We start from the raw sequence: 21,960 nt of genomic DNA, 5'->3' as shown, positions 1-21,960 counted from the left end.
TCTGCAAGTTTATGTGGTCTGCCACTTTTCAGCCAAGGTATTGTGGTTTCTAAACACTTTCAATTTTCGATAATACCATTGACCATTGATTATGCAATATTTAGAGGAAATACATTTTACAAACCAACTTGTTACAATGATGACATCCTGTTACTGTACCACGCTCAAATTCAGAGAGCTCTTTGTCAAGGCAGAATACATGACTAGGGATTGGTTTTTCTACACCTGTGACTGTTAAGGACTGGCGGAACGCACCAAGTATAGATAATATGAAACTAGGTGCGTTCGCAGTCCGAGGTCCACCGTGCAGGTAAAAGACCCTGCTGCTAGTAAGACGGACTATATGGCGGTACTAAGTATACACACATGGGTTAACTTCACCCTGCGTGAAGGAAGCGTCACAGGACCGCAGTACCGCACATAGAGCGCGAGCAAGAAGTCAGCGAACTCAACCCCTACACAGGATTGAAGTCCGATTAGACACTTGCTGGCACAACACCGCAACTGGGTGTGTAAGGAAACTTATACAATAGAATCTATAGGCACGAGAGTGTGTGCGGTGCCGCTCTGACGGACGCCACTAACCACCCAGGCTTGGGTAAGGAAAGCGCAGATGAAGCGCACGGCGCCGTACTGGCGGGCACAGCAACAGGACGCTGTGATGTGTGTTACATGCAGATGGCTAGTCGGGCGCTAGATAGCTACCATCATCCGCGAGCAGTCAACAACTCTAGGGAGGGATACTTAGGAGCTTTCATCAATCGACATACATCCATCTACACACACACATAATATCAAGACAATACTAGCGCATGGCCGTGCGGTCATGCGCAGTTTATATAGCTGCAGCACAGGAAACAGCTACAGAAGTTTTGCCCTTTCAGGACCTGCCAAAAGGACCAATGGGATGTGCTGCAGTACCTGAGCATGTGACCCTCGATTTCCAACGGGAGATCTTGCCCTGGGCAAGCTCAGTGTGTGCAAATAAGGACTTAGTCCCAGAGAAGCCCGCTCGCCGCAGATCAGTGCAGGGTACAACAGGAGAGCCAGAAAAGGCAGCAGTAACCCTTTGCACAGAATCAGTCCCAGCAAGACGCTGGGAGCGACGCCTCCGCTGAGCAGAGCCCACTGCAGCCGAAGCAGAATGGGAGACTGCAGCAGACACGGATCGAGATTCCCCCTGTGCAGCAGAGGAAACTCAACTCCTAACATCACCCCCCCCTCCTAGGGCCCCCCCCTCCTTGGGCCTCGCTACGTTCGAAGGCAGCAATAAGCTGCGGAGCCCGAATGTGCTCAGCAGGCTCCCAGGACCTATCCTCAGGACCGTAACCCTTCCAGTCCACCCAAAAAAATTTTTTGCCACGTACCACCTTGCACCCCAAGATAGCGTTCACCTCGAAATCGTCCGTAGATGAACCCGATGTCTGGCAGATGACTCAGAAAACCGGGACATGTATGCGGGCTTAAGGAGGGACACATGAAAGGTGTCGGTGATACCAAGGCGAGGAGGAAGGGCCAGACGGTAGACCACAGGATTAACCTGTTCGAGGACCTTGAAGGGGCCCAAGTAGCGAGGAGCAAACTTAGTGGACTCAACTCGCAGCCTGATGTTATGGGCGGAGAGCCACACTAAGTCGCCAGGAGCAAAGGTCGGAGCGGGGCGCCGATGAGCATCAGCGGAGGACCTCATTCTCTCCTTAGAGGCCCGAATGGCATCCTGAGTGCAGTCCCAAATATCCCGTGCCTCCACAGCCCAGTCTGCCACCCTGGAGTCTGCGGAAGACACGGGCATAGGCACAGGTACCCGTGGATGCTGACCATAGTTGAGAAGGAATGGGGTTTGTCCAGTGGAGTCGGCTACAGCATTGTTCAGCGCAAACTCTGCCCATGATAGCAAGGATGCCCAGTCATCCTGCCTGGCTGAAACAAAATGTCGCAGGTATGTGACCAAGGTCTGGTTGGCCCTCTCTACCAACCCATTCGTCTCGGGATGATAAGCGGAAGAGAGATTCAACTCAATACTGAGAAGATGACAAAGCTCTCTCCAGAACCGAGACGCAAACTGGGGACCCCGGTCACTGACAATTTTGTCAGGCATACCATGTAGGCGGAAGATGTGCTTAATGAACAACGCAGCCAAGGCCCGTGCAGAAGGTAACCGTGGTAGCGGCACCAAATGCACCATTTTTGAGAAATGATCGGTGATGACCCAAATGATGGTACAGCCGCGAGACTTGGGTAAACCCACGACAAAGTCCATCCCGACCATCTCCCAGGGTCTATCTGCCACCGCCAAGGGATAGAGCAACCCAGCTGGCCTTTGACGCAGAGATTTATTTTTGGCGCAGGAGACACACGCCAGAATATAATCCCTGACATCCCGGACCATATGCGGCCACCAGTACGTCCTCGCCAGTAGCTCAGATGTCCTTTTTGTCCCAAAGTGTCCACCCATGCTGGACGAATGAGCCCAAGAGAGAACCTCCGGTCGCAAATTAATGGGCACAAAAGTCTTGCCCGGAGGCACAGACTCTAGCGAAACCGGCGCGACGGTTCTCAGGCTCTCAGAAGGGACAATAAGCCGAGGCTCCTCTTCCTCCTCCTCAGTTGACATAAGGGAGCGAGAGAGAGCGTCGGCACGAATATTCTTCTCCCCGGCGAGATAATGCAGAGTAAAATGGAACCGGGAGAAAAATAAGGACCATCTGGCCTGACGAGAATTCAGCCGCTGGGCTGTGTGTAAATACACCAAATTTTTGTGGTCCGTGAAAACCTGGAAGGGAAACCGTGCACCTTCCAGAAGATGTCTCCACTCTGAAAAGGCCAACTTCATTGCTAGCAACTCCCTATCCCCGATGGAGTAATTTCTCTCCGCTGATGTGAAGGTCCTAGAGAAGAAGAAGCATGGATGCTTCCGACCTTGAGCGTCCTTTTGATAGAGGACTGCTCCAGCACCAACGGATGAGGCATCCACCTCCATTAGGAATGGCTTATCCACATCGGGACGATGTAAGATGGGAGCGCTAGCAAAGTGGGACTTAATAGAAGTGAAGGCCTTGGAGACCTCTTCCGACCACAATTTGGGATTCGCTCCCTTCTTGGTGAGGGCCACCAAGGGAGCTACCAGAGTTGAGAAGTGGGGAATGAACTGGCGGTAATAATTAATGAACCCCATAAAGCGCTGCACCGCCTTAAGAGAATGGGGCTCTTGCCAGTCCATCACAGCCTGTAGTTTGGCAGGATCCATAGCCAATCCCTGGGCGGAGATGATATAGCCCAGGAACGGTAAAGACTCCTGCTCAAACATACACTTCTCCAACTTTGCATAGAGAGAGTTTGCCCGTAAGAGGTCGAAGACTCTGCCAACATCTCTCCGGTGGGAGTCAATGTCTGGAGAAAAGATGAGAATATCATCCAGATAGACTACAACCGAGGTGGAAAGCATATCCCGGAAGATGTCGTTGACAAAGTCTTGGAAAACGGCTGGGGCATTACAGAGCCCGAAGGGTATCACCAGATACTCATAATGCCCATCTCTGGTGTTAAACGCCGTTTTCCATTCGTCCCCCTCACGGATGCGAATCAGGTTGCAAGCACCCCGCAGATCTAATTTAGTAAACACTCTAGCTCCCTGAAGCCTATCAAAGAGCTCGGATATCAAGGGCAAAGGATACTTGTTCTTAACGGTGATAGCGTTAAGACCCCTGTAGTCTATGCATGGACGTAGTTCCCCATTCTTCTTCTGCACGAAGAAGAACCCTGCCCCAGCAGGTGACACTGACTTCCTGATGAACCCTCTTGCCAGATTCTCTTGAATGTACTGAGACATGGCCTCCGTCTCCGGGAGAGATAATGGATAAACTCGACCCCGGGGAGGCTCTGCACCAGGCAAGAGATCAATAGGACAGTCATAAGGGCGATGGGGCGGAAGGGTCTCCGCCGCCTTTTTGGAGAACACGTCTGCATAAGACCAGTATTGCTTGGGGAGAGAGGAAAGATCTGCGGGTACCTCAGTAGTAGCAACCTGAACACACTCTCGGTAACACCTACCCCCACATGATTCACCCCATCCCAGAATTCTGCCTGAGGACCACTCGATATGAGGAGAGTGGAACCGTAACCAAGGTATCCCCAACAGGACCTCATCAATCCCCTCGGGAATGATGAGCAGAGATATAATCTCCTGATGGGATGGTGACATGGACAGAGTAAAAGGGATGGTCTGATGTGTTATCTGTGCGGGGAGTGTTGACCCATTCACCACTCGTACCGTTACTGGTTGAGATAGCATAACCAGGGGTATTGCGTGACGCTGGGCGAAGGCAGAAGACATGAAATTGCCTTCCGCCCCAGAATCCACGCAGAGCTCTACCGAGTGGGAGGATGAGCCAAAAGTTATTGTCCCCTTAAAGGACAATTTGGAGGCAAACGTCACCGTGTCTAGTGCACTTCCACCTACTACCACTAGACGCTGACGTTTCCTCGACCACTGGTGACATCTGGTGGCAAGATGTCCTGACTGTTGGCAAACATGGCAAACCTGGAGTGCATGAGCGGTCCGGGACTTAGATCCCGCTCGAGATACTACCTTAGGTTCATGGGACTCAGGAGCCTGGACTGGAGATTCCAAAGGTTTGGCGAAGGTGGGAGCCAGCCGAAACCTCTGCCTACACTGGGCTCGCTCTAACCTCCGCTCGTGAAAACGGAGGTCAATACGAGTAGACACTGTTATTAATTCTTCCAGTGTGGCGGGAATCTCCCTAGTGGCCAGGGCGTCCTTAACGTGGTCAGCCAGCCCCCTCCAAAATATAGGAATAAGAGGTTTATCCGACCACTCCAGCTCAGATGCTAGAGTGCGGAAGCGGACGGCAAAATGGCTGACCAAGGACGAGCCCTGAGTCAATGCCAACAGTTGGAGCGCCGTATCATGGGTGACACGAGGTCCTAAAAAGACCTGTTTCAGAGTGCTCAGGAATAACGGAGCACTCTGCACCACATGATCGCCACGCTCCCACAGCGGCGTAGCCCACTGCAACGCCCTGTCCGACAGTAAAGATACGATAAAGCCCACCTTAGCCCGCTCTGTAGGGAAACGAGAGGCCAGAAGCTCGAGATGTATTGAGCACTGACTCACGAAACCCCTACAGGACTTACTGTCACCAGAAAATTTCTCTGGTAGCGGGAGGCGAGATAGCGTCGGTACAGGGGCGGCAGTGGACAAGGTAGCTACAGCCACACTTGCAGCCTGAACAGCAACAGCAGTAACATCCACAGCTGAGGTTGAACGCTCAAGAGCCGCCAACCTTCCCTCCAGCTGCTGGATGTACCGCTGTAAACGCTGATCGTCCGTCATTACTAGCCAGACCTTGGTGCTAGTATTATGTTAAGGACTGGCGGAACGCACCAAGTATAGATAATATGAAACTAGGTGCGTTCGCAGTCCGAGGTCCACCGTGCAGGTAAAAGACCCTGCTGCTAGTAAGACGGACTATATGGCGGTACTAAGTATACACACATGGGTTAACTTCACCCTGCGTGAAGGAAGCGATCCTGTTGCGTCACAGGACCGCAGTACCGCACATAGAGCGCGAGCAAGAAGTCAGCGAACTCAACCCCTACACAGGATTGAAGTCCGATTAGACACTTGCTGGCACAATACCGCAACTGGGTGTGTAAGGAAACTTATACAATAGAATCTATAGGCACGAGAGTGTGTGCGGTGCCGCTCTGACGGACGCCACTAACCACCCAGGCTTGGGTAAGGAAAGCGCAGAGGAAGCGCACGGCGCCGTACTGGCGGGCACAGCAACAGGACGCTGTGATGTGTGTTACATGCAGATGGCTAGTCGGGCGCTAGATAGCTACCATCATCCGCGAGCAGTCAACAACTCTAGGGAGGGATACTTAGGAGCTTTCATCCATCGACATACATCCATCTACACACACACATAATATCAAGACAATACTAGCGCATGGCCGTGCGGTCATGCGCAGTTTATATAGCTGCAGCACAGGAAACAGCTACAGAAGTTTTGCCCTTTCAGGACCTGCCAAAAGGACCAATGGGATGTGCTGCAGTACCTGAGCATGTGACCCTCGATCTCCAACGGGAGATCTTGCCCTGGGCATGCTCAGTGTGTGCAAATAAGGACTTAGTCCCAGAGAAGCCCGCTCGCCGCAGATCAGTGCAGGGTACAACAGGAGAGCCAGAAAAGGCAGCAGTAACCCTTTGCACAGAATCAGTCCCAGCGAGACGCTGGGAGCGACGCCTCCGCTGAGCAGAGCCCACTGCGGCCGAAGCAGAATGGGAGACTGCAGCAGACACGGATCGAGATTCCCCTTGTGCAGCAGAGGAAACTCGACTCCTAACATGTGACAATTGGCCTGATTAACAATCCTGCCTTCAATGATTGATGGGGTATTTCAATACTGTTGTCCACAAAGTGTATATTAAATCAGTTTTTCAGCAAATTAAAACAGAAGGAGGCAAGATTTAATTGAGAATTATGTTTTAAGCAGATATTTAAAAAAAACAATTCTATTGAACAGCGGGTCTGTGTCGGCTTCAGTAAATGGAATAAAAGCATAACAGATTGATGTGTTTTCTATTAATCCCAGTACCCAAAGACATGAAAAGCTAAGTAAACATGTGCCAATGATTAATTGGAATGTAATCAGAAACATTCTGAAATCCCCAAAACAGGCTCAATACAATAAAGAGGCACAAATCAAACGCCAGCGTGGTAATTAAGTGCAATTTCTGCATTTACCAAATCTTAAAGAAAAGGTGACTACAATCAAGCACAATATCCCTATTGTATCTATGCATACTATTAACCAATGGCTCATTGTGATGCAAGGTTTTAACGGCTCTTACACCCACACCTCACGTCTACAGGCAAGAAACACATACAAATAAGCAGCTGTTATACCGGTAAATATAAATATTTGTTATTCTGTGAGCAATTTTGCATTTATTCAGTTTAATCCACTGTTAACCAGCCCATAGTTTTGTAGACAGAATTATCTTTTTGGTGATCAACATGTGTAACTATTTCAGGGCAAAGCACAGAATTTATTGTGTTTGTGTAGAAACATTTCCCTACTTAACTTTTTAGAATTTAGGGTCCGTTTACATAGACCATCTGGTAGCACAATATGACCACCAATCAGCAAACTTTTACCAACTGGCAATTGTTTGAATGCCCATTTACACAGGCAGACCAAAGTAAACTATATGCATTGATTGATCTTTGATGAATCACTCAGTGAGCATAGGCTGCCATTGCTATAAGCAGTGTAAGTCTATACAGATGGATGCACCGCTGAGAACTGATTCTGCATAAAAGTGTGTTTTTTAACCATTTCATACAATTGGATTAATAATGGATAGGTGTCATAATTGATGCCTCTCCATTATTAATCTGGCTTAATGTCACCTTACAATAGCAAGGTGACATTAACCCCTCTGTGACCTTAGACGTACTATCCCGTCGAGGTGCCCTGGGCTTATCTGACCCTGGACGGGATAGTACGTCATAGCCGATCGGCCGCGCTCCCGGGGGGAGCGCGGCCGATCGCGGCCGGGTGTCAGCTGCTTATCGCAGCTGACATCCGGCACTATGTGCCAGGAGCGGTCACGGACCGCCCCCGGCACATTAACCCCTGGCACACCGCGATCAAAGATGATCGCGATGTGCCGGCGGTGCAGGGAAGCACCGCGCAGGGAGGGGGCTCCCTGCGGGCTTCCCTGAGCCCCCCGCAGCAACGCGATGTGATCGCGTTGCTGCGAGGGTCTCCTCACCTCCCTCCCTGCTCGAGCCCCGGATCCAAGATGGCCGCGGATCCGGGTCCTGCAGGGAGGGAGGTGGCTTCACAGAGCCTGCTTAGAGCAGGCACTGTGAAGGCTGCACTGCTGTAAGTCAGATCGGTGATCTGACAGAGTGCTGTGCAAACTGTCAGATCACTGATCTGTGATGTCCCCCCCTGGGACAAAGTAAAAAAGTAAAAAAAAAATTTTCCAAATGTGTAAAAAAAAAAAAAAAAAATATTCCAAAATAATGAAAAAAAAAATATATATTATTCCCATAAATACATTTCTTCATCTAAATAAAAAAAAAAAAAACAATAAAAGTACACATATTTAGTATCGCCGCGTCCGTAACGACCCGACCTATAAAACTGTCCCACTAGTTAACCCCTTCAGTAAACACCGTAAGAAAAAAAAAAAAAAAACGAGGCAAAAAACAACGCTTTATTATCATACCGCCGAACAAAAAGTGGAATAACACGCGATCAAAAGGACAGATATAAATAACCATGGTACCGCTGAAAGCGTCATATTGTCCCGCAAAAAAAGAGCCGCCATACAGCATCATCAGCAAAAAAATAAAAAAGTTATAGTCCTGAGAATAAAGCGATGCAAAAATAATTATTTTTTCTGTAAAATAGTTTTTATCGTATAAAAGCACCAAACCATAAAAAAATGATATAAATGAGGTATCGCTGTAATCGTACTGACCCGAAGAATAAAACTGATTTATCAATTTTACCAAACGCGGAACGGTATAAACGCCTCCCCCAATAGAAATTCATGAATAGCTGGCTTTTGGTCATTCTTCCTCACAAAAATCGGAATAAAAAGCGATAAAAAAATGTCACGTGCCCAAAAATGTTTTCAATAAAAACGTCAACTCGTCCCGCAAAAAACAAGACCTCACATGACTCTGTGGACCAAAATATGGAAAAATTATAGCTCTCAAAATGTGGTATTGCAAAAAATATTTTTTGCAATAAAAAGGGTCTTTCAGTGTGTGACGGCTGCCAATCATAAAAATCTGCTAAAAAACTCGCTATAAAAGTAAATCAAACCCCCCTTCACCACCCCCTTAGTTAGGGAAAAATAAAAAAAAATGTATTTATTTCCATTTTCCCATTAGGGCTAGGGTTAGGGCTAGGGTTAGGGCTAGGGCTAGGGTTAGGGCTAGGGTTAGGGCTAGGGTTAGGGCTAGGGCTAGGGTTAGGGCTAGGGTTAGGGCTAGGGTTAGGGTTGGGGCTACAGTTAGGGTTGGGGCTAAAGTTAGGGTTAGGGTTTAGATTACATTTACAGTTGGGAATAGGGTTGGGATTAGGGTTAGGGGTGTGTCAGGGTTAGAGGTGTGGTTAGGGTTACCGTTGGAATTAGGGTTAGGGGTGTGTTTAGATTAGGGTTTCAGTTATAATTGGGGGGTTTCCACTGTTTCGGCACATCAGGGGCTCTCCAAACACGACATGGCGTCCGATCTCAATTCCAGCCAATTCTGCGTTGAAAAAGTAAAACAGTGCTCCTTCCCTTCCGAGCTCTCCTGTGTGCCCAAACAGGGGTTTACCCCAACATATGGGGTATCAGCGTACTCAGGACAAATTGGACAACAACTTTTGTGGACCAATTTCTCCTGTTACCCTTGGGAAAATACAAAACTGGGGGCTAAAAAATAATTTTTGTGGGAAAACAAAAAGATTTTTTATTTTCACGGCTCTGCGTTATAAACTGTAGTGAAACACTTGGGGGTTCAAAGTTCTCACAACACATCTAGATAAGTTCATTGAGGGGTCTAGTTTCCAATATGGGGTCACTTGTGGGGGGTTTCTACTGTTTAGGTACATTAGGGGCTCTGCAAACGCAATGTGACGCCTGCAGACCAATCCATCTAAGTCTGCATTCCAAATGATGCTCCTTCCCTTCCGAGCCCTCCCATGCGCCCAAACGGTGGTTCCCCCCCACATATCGGGTATCAGCGTACTCAGGACAAATTGGACAACAACATTTAGGGTCCAATTTCTCCTGCTAACCTTGGAAAAATACAAAACTGGGGGCTGAAATATAATTTTTGTGGAAAAAAAAAATTTTTTTATTTGCATGGCTCTGCGTTATAAACTGTAGTGAAATACTTGGGGGTTCAAAGCTCTCACAACACATCAAGATGAGTTCCTTAGGGGGTCTACTTTCCAAAATGGTGTCACTTGTGGGGGGTTTCTACTGTTTAGGTACATTAGGGGCTCTGCAAACGCAATGTGACGCCTGCAGACCATTCCATCTAAGTCTGCATTCCAAATGGCGCTCCTTCCCTTCCGAGCTCTCCCATGCGCCCAAACAGTGGTTTACTGCCACATATGGGGTATCAGCGTACTCGGGACAAATTGGACAACATCTTTTGAGGTCCAATTTCTTCTCTTACCCTTGGAAAAATAAAAAATTGGGGGCAAAAATATAATTTTTGTGAAAAAATATGATTTTTTATTTTTACGGTTCTGCATTATAAACTTCTGTGAAGCACTTGGTGGGTCAAAGTGCTCACCACACATCCAGATAAGTTCCTTAGGGGGTCTACTTTCCAAAATGGTGTCACTTGTGGGGGGTTTCAATGTTTAGGCACATCAGTGGCTCTCCAAACGCAACATGGCGTCCCATCTCAATTCCTGTCAATTTTGCATTGAAAAGTCAAATAGCGCTCCTTCCCTTCCGAGCTCTCCCATGCGCCCAAACAGTGGTTTACTGCCACATATGGGGTATCAGCGTACTCAGGACAAATTGGACAACAACTTTTTGGGTCCAATTTCTCCTGTTACCCTTGGTAAAATAAAACAAATTGGAGCTGAAGTAAATTTTTTGCGTAAAAAAGTTAAATGTTCATTTTTATTTAAACATTCCAAAAATTCCTATTAAACACCTGAAGGGTTAATAAACTTCTTGAATGTGGTTTTGAGCACCTTGAGGGGTGCAGTTTTTAGAATGGTGTCACACTTGGGCATTTTCTATCATATAGACCCCTCAAAATGACTTCAAATGAGACGTGGTCCCTAAAAAAAAATGGTGTTGTAAAAATGAGAAATTGCTGGTCAACTTTTAACCCTTATAACTCCCTAACAAACAAAAAAATTGGTTCCAAAATTATGCTGATGTAAAGGAGACATGTGGGAAATGTTACTTATTAAGTATTTTGTATGACATATCTCTGTGATTTAATTGCATAAAAATTCAAAGTTTGAAAATTGCGAAATTTTCAAAATTTTCGCCAAATTTCCGTTTTTTTCACAAATAAACGCAGGTACTATCAAAGAAATTTTACCACTATCATGAAGTACAATATGTCACGAGAAAACAATGTCAGAATCACCAGGATCCGTTGAAGCGTTTCGGAGTTATAACCTCATAAAGGGACAGTGGTCAGAATTGTAAAAATTGGCCTGGTCATTAACGTGCAAACCACCCTTGGGGGTAAAGGGGTTAACCCTTCATTACCCCATATCCCACCGCTACACAGGAATGGGAAGAGAGTGGCCAAGTGCCAGAATAGGTGCATCTTCCAGATGTGCCTTTTCTGGGGTGGCTGGGGGCAGATGTTTTTAGCCGGGGGGGGGGGCCAATAACCGTGGACCCTCTCCAGGCTATTAATATTTGCCCTCAGTCACTAGCTTTACCACTCTGGCAGAGAAAATTGCGCGGGAGCCCAGGCCAATTTTTTCCGCGATTTAACCCTTAAATTTAATAGCTACAGTGCCCAAATTTTGCACATACACACTACTAACATTAGTAGTGTGGAATATGCAAAAAAAATGGGGATATGACATGGTTTACTGTATGTAAACCATGTCTCATATCATGTCGGGTTTAGGAAGGAGAAATGAAAAGCCGGCATTTGAATTACCGGCTTTTCTGCTATATCGCGCTGAAGTAAATATAAATATATATATGTGTCTCAATGATATATCTACTATATAAAGCTGAATGTGTGTATGTGTGTGTGTATGTGTGTGTGTGTGTGTGTGTATGTCCGGGATTGGCATCTGCACCGTCGCAGCTACAGCCACAAAACTTTGCACAGTCACACGTCTGGACCCCGAGAGCGTCATAGGCTACGTTGTGAGGCGAAATTTTAACCCCGTGCGTTCCAATTCACCAAACAATTTTGCCCCTATCTACATAATGGGGAAAAAGTGAAATGAAAAGTGTTGGAGGAGTCGCAGCTACAGCCACAAAATTTTGCACAGTCACACGTCTGGACCCTGAGAGCGTCATAGGCTATGTTGTGAGGTGAAATTTTAACCCCGCGCTTTCCAATTCACCAAACAATTTTGCCCCTATCTACATAATGGGGAAAAAGGTGAAAGGAAAAGTGTTGGAGGCGTCGAAGCTACAGCCACAAAATTTTGCACAGTCACACGTCTGGACCCCGAGAGCGTCATAGGCTACGTTGTGAGGTGAAATTTTAACCCTGCGCTTTCCAATTCACCAAACAATTTTGCCCCTATCTACATAATGGGGAAAAAGTGAAATGAAAAGTGTTGAAGGCGTCGCAGCTACAGCCACAAAATTTTGCACAGTCACACGTCTGGACCCTGAGAGCGTCATAGGCTACGTTGTGAGGTGAAATTTTAACCCCGCGCGTTCCAATTCACCAAACAATTTTGCCCCTATCTACATAATGGGGAAAAAAGTGAAAGGAAAAGTGTTGGAAGCGTCGCAGCTACAGCAAAAAAATTTTGCACAGTCACACGTCTGGACCCTGAGAGCGTCATAGGCTACGTTGTGAGGTGAAATTTTAACCCCGCGCTTTCCAATTCACCAAACTATTTTTCCCCTATCTACATAATGGGGAAAAGTGAAAGGAAAAGTGTTGGAGGCAAATTGACAGCTGCCAGATGTGAACAAGGGGGACTTAAAGAATGAGAGCGATGGCGCCAAAGAGTATATACCGATCAGTTGCTAAGGTGGGGCCCCGACATGAGATACTCACCACACATGGGGATATGAACACACACACAAAATGCGCCACACACTACCACGTGCTTGAACACATATACCACCCTCAGCACACATTTCACCACACATACACCAACCTCGCCACATAAAAGTCGAAACACAAAAGTCACCGCTCAAAACTCGCCACGTGCAAAAACTAGGCTCACGCAAAACTCGCCACAAGTGCAAAACTCACCTCATGGAAAACTCGCCACACGCAAAACTTGCACACACGGAAAAATTGCCACATGCACAAAATTTGCAACACATGCAAAAGTTGCCTCACACAAAACTTGCACATACTCAAAAGGCACCAGACATAAAACTTACCACGTGCAAAACTCGCCATGCGCAAAACTTGCTGCACACAACTTGCTACACTAACCTGTCACATGCAACTCGACACGCAAAAAGTTGCTACACGCATGTTGCCACACAAAACTCATCTCACAAAAGTCGCTACATGCATGTCGCCACACACAACTTAACACACACAACTTGACAGACGAAACTCGCCCTAAAACACACACAAGTCTGGTATTAGCCTTCAAAAATAAAAATCTGATTAATAAGCAGACAAACTACAAGAGCAACAAATGTACCATATAGGAAATACAGCAGCTGTCAGTCACATGACCTGTCTATTATGTGTATGTGTGAGCTAATGTATACTGCCAGGGGGAGGGCTTCCTGTTGGCTGGGGATTTATCAGGCTGCCAATTTATCTTACAAATACTGAGGTAAAAATACTGATCAAATAACGTGTTAATGAGGTCTAATACAGGAGATCACACAGGTATATACTACATACAGGGGAGGTGACACACAGATATATACTATATACAGGAGAGATGACACACAGGTATATACTATATAGAGGAGGAGATGACATACAGGTACATACTATATACAGGAGGAGAGGACATACAGGTATATACTATATGCAGGAGGAGATGACACACAGGTATATACTATATACAGGAGCAGATTACCTACAGGTATATACTATATACAGGAGGAGATGACATACAGGTATATGCTATATATAGAAGATGACATACAGGTATATACTATATACAGGAGGAGATGACACACAGATATATACTATATACAGGGGAGATGACACACAGGTATATACTATATACAGGAGGAGATGACATACAGGTATATACTATATATAGAAGGAGATGACATACAGGTATATACTATATATAGGAGGAGATGACATACAGGTATTTACTATATATAGGAGGAGATGACATACAGGTATATACTATATACAGGGGAGATGACACACAGCAGGTATATACTATATACAGGGAAGATGATATACAGGTATATACTATATACAGGAGATGACATACAGGTGTATACTATATATAAGGGAGATGACAAACATGTATATACTGAGGTGAAAATAAGAGGTGTGAGGTGAAAATGAAAAGGTGTGAGTGCAAAATGAGAGGAGTGAGGGAAAATAGTGTAGTGATCGGAAAATGACAGATGTGAGGTCGAAATGACAAGTGTTAGGCGGGAATGAGGAGTGAGGGAGAAAATGAGAGGTGTGAGGGAGAAAATGAGAGATGTGAGGGGGAAAATTAAAGATGTGATTGGGAAAATGAGAGGAGTGATGGGAAAATAAGAGAAGTGACGTGCTATAACTAACCACAGATATTTACTATGCCCAGGCAACGCCGGGCTCTTCAGCTAGTATATATATATATATATATAGCGAAGTCTGACTTTGGAGCGAAGATCACCGACCGCCGACCCGATCCCACAGTGTGATCGGTAGGGTTGAGCGAAACGGGTCGAACATTTTCAAAAGTCGCCGACTTTTGGCTAAGTCGGGGTTTCATGAAACCCGATCCGACCCCTGTGCGGGGTCGGCCATGCGGTACGCGACTTTCGCGCCAAAGTCGCGTTTCAATGACGCGAAAAGCGCCATTTCTCAGCCAATGAAGGTAAACGCAGAGTGTGGGCAGCGTGATGACATAGGTCCTGGTCCCCACCATCTTAGAGAAGGGCATTGCAGTGATTGGCTTGCTGTCTGCGACGTCACAGGGGCTATAAAGAGGCGTTCCCGCCGACCGCCATCTTACTGCTGCTGATCTGAGCTTAGGGAGAGGTTGCTGCCGCTTTGTCAGAAGCAGGGATAGCGTTAGGCAGGGTCCATTAACCACAAAACCGCTTGTGCTGCAGCGATTTGCACTGTCCAACACCACCCTCGGTGTGCAGGGACAGTGGAAGTTTTTTTTTTTTTTTTTTTTTCCCCTCAGCGCTGTAGCTCATTGGGCTGCCCTAGAAGGCTCCCTGATAGCTGCATTGCTGTGTGTACGCCGCTGTGCAAACCAACTGCTTTTTTCAAAGCACAAATCCTCTTGTTCCTTCCTTTCTGCACAGCTATCTTTTTTGTTTGTCCACACTTTTTATTTCATTTGTGCATCAGTCCACTCCTTATTGCTGCCTGCCATACCTGGCTGAGATTACTGCAGGCAGGGAGATAGTAACTGCCTGCCATACCTGGCTGAGATTACTGCAGGCAGGGAGATAGTAATTGTAGGACATTCCCTGTTTTTTTTTTTTTTTTTTTTTTGGTGGGAGATTAAGATTGGCAATTTGGCATTTCTGCTAGAGTGCCATCCCTGTGTGTGCCATCTCTCTCACATAGTGGGCCATAGAAAGCCTTTTCATTTTTCTGTATTTTTTTTTGTGGGGTGTATAAATTCTCCCTGATAAAAATACAGTGGGAGATTAATATTGGCCTTTGGGCTTGCGTGCCAGTCCTGAGTGTGCCATCTCTCTCACAAATAGTGGGCCATAGAAAGCCTATTTTATTTTTTTTTGGGTTTTATAAATTCTCCCTGAAAAAAAGGGAGATTAATATTGGCCTCTGGGCTTGTGTGCCAGTCCTGAGCGTGCCATCTGTGCCAGCCCTGAGCGTGCCATCTCTCTCACAAATAGTGGGCCATAGAAAGCCTATTTAATTTTTTTTTTGGTTTTATAAATTCTCCCTGAAAAAAAGGGAGATTAATATTGGCCTCTGGGCTTGTGTGCCAGTTGTGAGCGTGCCATCTGTGCCAGTCCTGAGCGTGCCATCTCTCTCACAAATAGTGGGCCATAGAAAGCCTATTTAATTTTTTTTTTGGTTTTATAAATTTTCCCTGAAAAAAGGGAGATTAATATTGGCCTCTGGGCTTGTGTGCCAGTTGTGAGCGTGCCATCTGTGCCAGTCCTGAGCGTGCCATCTCTCTCACAAATAGTGGGCCATAGAAAGCCTATTTAATTTTTTTTTTGGTTTTATAAATTTTCCCTGAAAAAAGGGAGATTAATATTGGCCTCTGGGCTTGTGTGCCAGTTGTGAGCGTGCCATCTGTGCCAGTCCTGAGCGTGCCATCTCTCTCACAAATAGTGGGCCATAGAAAGCCTATTTAAATATTTTTTTGGTTTTATAAATTCTCCCAGAAAAAAAGGGAGATTAATATTGGCCTCTGGGCTTCTGTGCCAGTCCTGAGCGTGCCATCTGTGCCAGTCCTGAGCGTCCCATCTCTCTCACAAATAGTGGGCCATAGAAAGCCTATTTTTTTTTTTGGGGGGGTTTTAGAAATTCTCCCTGGAAAAAAAAAGGGAGATTAATATTGCCCTTTGGGCTTGTGTGCCAGTACTAAGCGTTCCATCTCTCTCTCTCTCTCAGTCAGTGGGCCATAGAACGCCTATTTTTGGTTTTATTTGTTTTCTAAATTCTCCCTGAAAAAATCATTTTATTTTATTTGGTTTCTAAATTCTTCCTGATAAAATCATATTTTTTTTATTATTTTTTTTTCTAAAGTCTCCCTGAAAAAAAAAAAAAAAAAACAACCAAAAAAAACAGTGGGAGATTAATATTGGCCTTTCTGCTTGTGTGCCAGTCTTGACTCCTGGGTGTGCCATCTCTCTCTCTCTCTCTCTCTCTCTCTCCAATTGTGGTCCATAGAAAGCCTATATTTTTTTTCCTTGATTTGGGTTCCAAAATCTACCAGAGAAAATAACTCCATCAATCATTGGTAGAAAAATATTGGCCTCTGGGCTTGTGTGCCACTCCTGATTCCTGTGTGCGTCATCTCTCACTCAGTGGCCCATAGAAAGCATATAGTTTGTTACATTTGTTTTCTAAATTCTCCCTGCAAAAATCTATTTTTTTTTTTTGGGGGGGTTTCTAAAGTGTTCCTGAAAAAAATAAAAATAAAAAAAAAATAATAGTGTGACATTAATATTAACATTTGTGCTTCAGTGACAGTCCTGCGTGTGGGGCATCTCTCTAATTTGCAGCCACCAAAAAAAGAGTGTGTAACATTGGGCCTGATTTTCGCTGTGGTCTCACCAACCTGTAAAGGGGTAGCTAAATCATACTGAAGTTATAGCTCACCGTGTAAGTTGTGTGACTGCAACAAATAACGTTAGTTTGGTTACGTTTTTAAAACAATGAGGAAGTCTAGTGGAAGAGGTCGTGGCCGGGGGCGTTCATTGTCAGCTGGTAATGAGGGTAGTGGTAGTGGTGGAGCATCAGGTGGTCGTGGGGAAAAAAATATTGCACCTAAGTCTGGAGCTGTGGAGCCAGGTTCGTCGTCCGGCTACACAAGGCCTCGAACGCTCCCTTTTCTGGGATTAGGAAAACCGCTTTTAAAGCCGGAGCAGCAAGAGCAAGTTTTGGCTTATCTTGCTGACTCAGCCTCTAGCTCTTTTGCCTCCTCTCGTGAAACTGGTAAAAGTAAAAGCAGCGCGTCGTTAGTGGATGTTCACGGTCAGGGACAAGTCACTTCCTTGTCCTCTTCAGCAAAAACAACAACAGAGAAGAATGCAGCAGGCGACACAACGGGTTACTCCATGGAGCTCTTTACACATACCGTCCCTGGCTTAGAAAGTGAAGCAGTTAACAGTCCATGCCCATTACAAATTGAATCTGACATGGAGTGCACTGACGCACAGCCACAGCCAGACTACTATGCTGGTCCTTTGACTCAGACCACAACATTGCCCTCGCAGGGTGCTGATCAAGAATCAGACCCTGATGAGACTATGTTGCCCCATCACGAACGCTATACCACCGAACGACACGGTGACACAGACGAAGTTGCGCAGGAGGTACAAGAAGAGTTATTAGATGACCCAGTTCTTGACCCCGATTGGCAGCCATTGGGGGAACAGGGTGCAGGCGGCAGCAGTTCTGAAGCAGAGGAGGAGGAGGGGCCGCAGCAGGCATCAACATCGCCACAGGTTCCATCTGCCGGGCCCGTATCTTGCCCAAAACGCGTGGCAAAGCCAAAACCTGGTGGAGGACAGCGTGGCCATCCGGTTAAAGCTCAGTCTGCAATGCCTGAAAAGGTATCCGATGCTAGAAAGAGTGCAGTCTGGCATTTTTTTAAACAACATCCAATTGATCAGCGCAAAGTCATCTGTCAAAAATGTTCTACTTCCTTAAGCAGAGGTCAGAATCTGAAAAGTCTCAATACTAGTTGCATGCATAGACATTTAACCACCATGCATTTGAAAGCTTGGACTAACTACCAAACGTCCCTTAAGGTTGTTGCACCCTCGGCCAATGAAGCTAGTCATCAACGCAACATCCCTTCCGGCAGTGTAGGACCACCATTTAGCGCACCACCTGCTGTATCTGTGCAGGTATCTTTGCCAGGCCAAAGCAGTCAGGGTCAGGGAATCACCAGTTTCGTAGTAGGAAACACTGCATCTAGGGCACCGGCGGCAACAATACCATCTCCCACCGTCTCTCAGTCTGCCATGTCCACCGGCACCCCCGCTAGTTCCACGATCTCCATCTCTCCAGTCCAGCTCACCCTACATGAGACTATGGTTAGAAAAAGGAAATACTTAGCCTCGCATCCGCGTACACAGGGTTTGAACGCCCACATAGCTAGACTAATCTCGTTAGAGATGATGCCCTACCGGTTAGTTGAAAGCGAAGCTTTCAAAGACCTGATGGACTACGCTGTACCACGCTACGAGCTACCCAGTCGACACTTTTTTTCCAGAAAAGCCATCCCAGCCCTCCACCAGCATGTTAAAGAGCGCATCGTCCATGCACTCAGGCAATCTGTGAGCACAAAGGTGCACCTGACAACAGATGCATGGACCAGTAGGCATGGCCAGGGACGTTACGTGTCCATCACGGCACACTGGGTAAATGTGGTGGATTCAGGGTCCACAGGGGACAGCAAGTTTGGGACAGTTCTGCCTAGCCCACGGTCTAGTAAACAGTTGTCTGTAGCCGTTCGCACCCCCTCCTCCTCCTCCTCCTCCTCGTCCTCCTGCAGAAGCAAGAGCTCGTCCACAGACCGCAGTCGCACAAACACTCCATCCGCACCTGCCACTGTTGCACACCAGGTCTCCCATTATGGGGCAGCTACTGGCATACGTCAGCAGGCTGTATTGGCTATGAAGTGTTTGGGCGACAATAGACACACCGCGGAAGTTCTGTCCGAGTTCTTGCAGCAAGAAACGCAGTCGTGGCTGGGCACTGTAGATCTTGAGGCAGGCAAGGTAGTGAGTGATAACGGAAGGAATTTCATGGCTGCCATCTCCCTTTCCCAACTGAAACACATTCCTTGCCTGGCTCACACCTTAAACCTGGTGGTGCAGTGCTTCCTGAAAAGTTATCCGGGGTTATCCGACCTGCTCCTCAAAGTGCGTGGACTTTGCGCACATATCCGCCGTTCGCCTGTACACTCCAGCCGTATGCAGACCTATCAGCGTTCTTTGAACCTTCCCCAGCATCGCCTAATCATAGACGTTGCAACAAGGTGGAACTCAACACTGCACATGCTTCAGAGACTGTGCGAACAGAGGCGGGCTGTTATGTTTTTGTGGGAGGATACACATACACGGGCAGGCAGTAGGATGGCAGACATGGAGTTGTCAGGTGTGCAGTGGTCGAAGATTCAAGACATGTGTCAAGTCCTTCAGTGTTTTGAGGAATGCACACGGCTGGTTAGTGCAGACAACGCCATAATAAGCATGAGCATCCCCCTAATGCGTCTGCTGATGCAAAGTTTGACGCACATAAAGGATCAGGCGTCTGCACCAGAGGAAGAGGAAAGCCTTGATGACAGTCAGCGATTGTCTGGTCAGGGCAGTGTACATGACGAGGTACCGGGCGAAGAGGAGGTGGAGGATGAGGAGGATGATGGGGATGAGTATATTTTTAATGAGGAAGCTTTCCCGGGGGCACGGGAAATTGGTGGCGTGGCAAGGCCGGGTTCTGGTTTTTTGAGGGACACAAGTGACGTAGATTTGCCTGCAACTGCACCTCAACCAAGCACAACCGCAGATTTGACAACGGGAACTTTGGCCCACATGGCGGATTATGCCTTGCGTATCCTCAAAAGGGACACACGCATTACAAAAATGATGAACGATGACGATTACTGGTTGGCCTGCCTCCTTGATCCTCGCTCTAAAGGCAAATTGCAAAATATTATGCCACATGAGAACTTGGAACTAATATTAGCAACAAAACAATCAACTCTTGTTGACCGTTTGCTTCTGGCATTCCCTGCACACAGCGCCCGTGATCGTTCTCACACGAGCTCCAGGGGCCAGCAGACCAGAGGTGTTAGAGGGGCAGAAATCAGAAGTGGCGTTGGCCAGAGGGGTTTTCTGACCAGGTTGTGGAGTGATTTTTCTATGACCGCAGACAGGACAGGTACTGCAGCATCAATTCAAAGTGACAGGAGACAACATTTGTCCAGTATGGTTACAAACTATTTTTCATCCCTTATCGACGTTCTCCCTCAACCGTCATTCCCATTTGATTACTGGGCATCCAAATTAGACACCTGGCCAGAATTGGCAGAATATGCATTGCAGGAGCTTGCTTGCCCGGCAGCTAGTGTCCTATCAGAAAGAGTATTCAGTGCTGCAGGTTCAATACTAACAGAAAAAAGGACTCGTCTGGCTACCCAAAATGTAGATGATCTAACCTTCATTAAAATGAACCACAACTGGATTTCAAAATCTTTTGCCCCACCCTGCCCGGCTGACACCTAGCTTTCCTATGAAAAGGTCTTGCCTGTGGACTATTCTGAATGACTTTTCCAATCTCGTAATTTTCTTCACCTGATTGTCCAGCATACGACATGTTTCCACCTCACGAAATGGCCAAACTCCCCACACGGGGCCGTGCTATCGCCACTTTGCGCTTGGACCCTTGAGAGTGCTGTTTGTCTGAAGAGGTGGGTGTGGCCGCTTTTGGTCGACGGCACTGCCACTGGGTCCCTCATAGTACAATAAAGTGTCTCTGGCGGTGGTGGTGCGCACCCAACGTCAGACACACCGTTGTAATATGAGGGGCCCTGTGCCTGTACCGCCGGCCACAAGACAGTTCCCCCCCCCAGCTCAAACAGTGCTCTACCACTAGCAAAATTATCTCTCACAGCTTCACCAATGTGTAGTCTAGGCGCTGACATCCTTCAATGCCTGGCACTGACAATACCATTGTTTTGACATTTTTGTTATGTTAGGCCTTCGAAGCCTGTCTGCGGTCCCTTCTTTCTACAACTACTACACTGACCAGGCCACTGCTGGCCGTGTTACCCTGGAACCAATTTAAAAGTGCCTACAGTCAGCCCAATTTTGTTATGTTAGGCCTTCGAAGACTGTCTGCCGTCACTCCTTCCACTAGACTTCCACTGACCATACACTGCTGCCCATGTACCCCTGGAACCAATTTAAAGTGCCTACAGCCAGCCCAATTTTGTTATGTTAGGCCTTGGAAGCCTGTCTGCGGTCACTCCTTCCACTAGACTTCCACTGACCAGACCACTGCTGCCCGTGTACCCCTGGAACCAATTTAAAAGTGCCTACAGCCAGCCCAAGTTTGTTATGTTAGGCCTTGGAAGCCTGTCTGTGGTCACTCCTTCCACTAGACTTCCACTGACCAGACCACTGCTGCCCGTGTACCCCTGGAACCAATTTAAAAGTGCCTACAGCCAGCCCAAGTTTGTTATGTTAGGCCTTCGAAGCCTGTCTGCGGTCACTCCTTCCACTAGACTTCCACTGACCATACACTGCTGCCCATGTACCCCTGGAACAAATTTAAAAGTGCCTACAGCCAGCCCAAGTTTGTTATGTTAGGCCTTCGAAGCCTGTCTGCGTCCCGTTCTTTCAACTACAACTACACTGACCAG

Source organism: Ranitomeya imitator, chromosome 1 (genome assembly GCF_032444005.1).
Source record: "Ranitomeya imitator isolate aRanImi1 chromosome 1, aRanImi1.pri, whole genome shotgun sequence".
Taxonomy (NCBI): domain Eukaryota; kingdom Metazoa; phylum Chordata; class Amphibia; order Anura; family Dendrobatidae; genus Ranitomeya; species Ranitomeya imitator.
The sequence above is the reverse complement of the archived record's forward strand: the minus strand, read 5'-3'. Positions refer to the sequence as shown.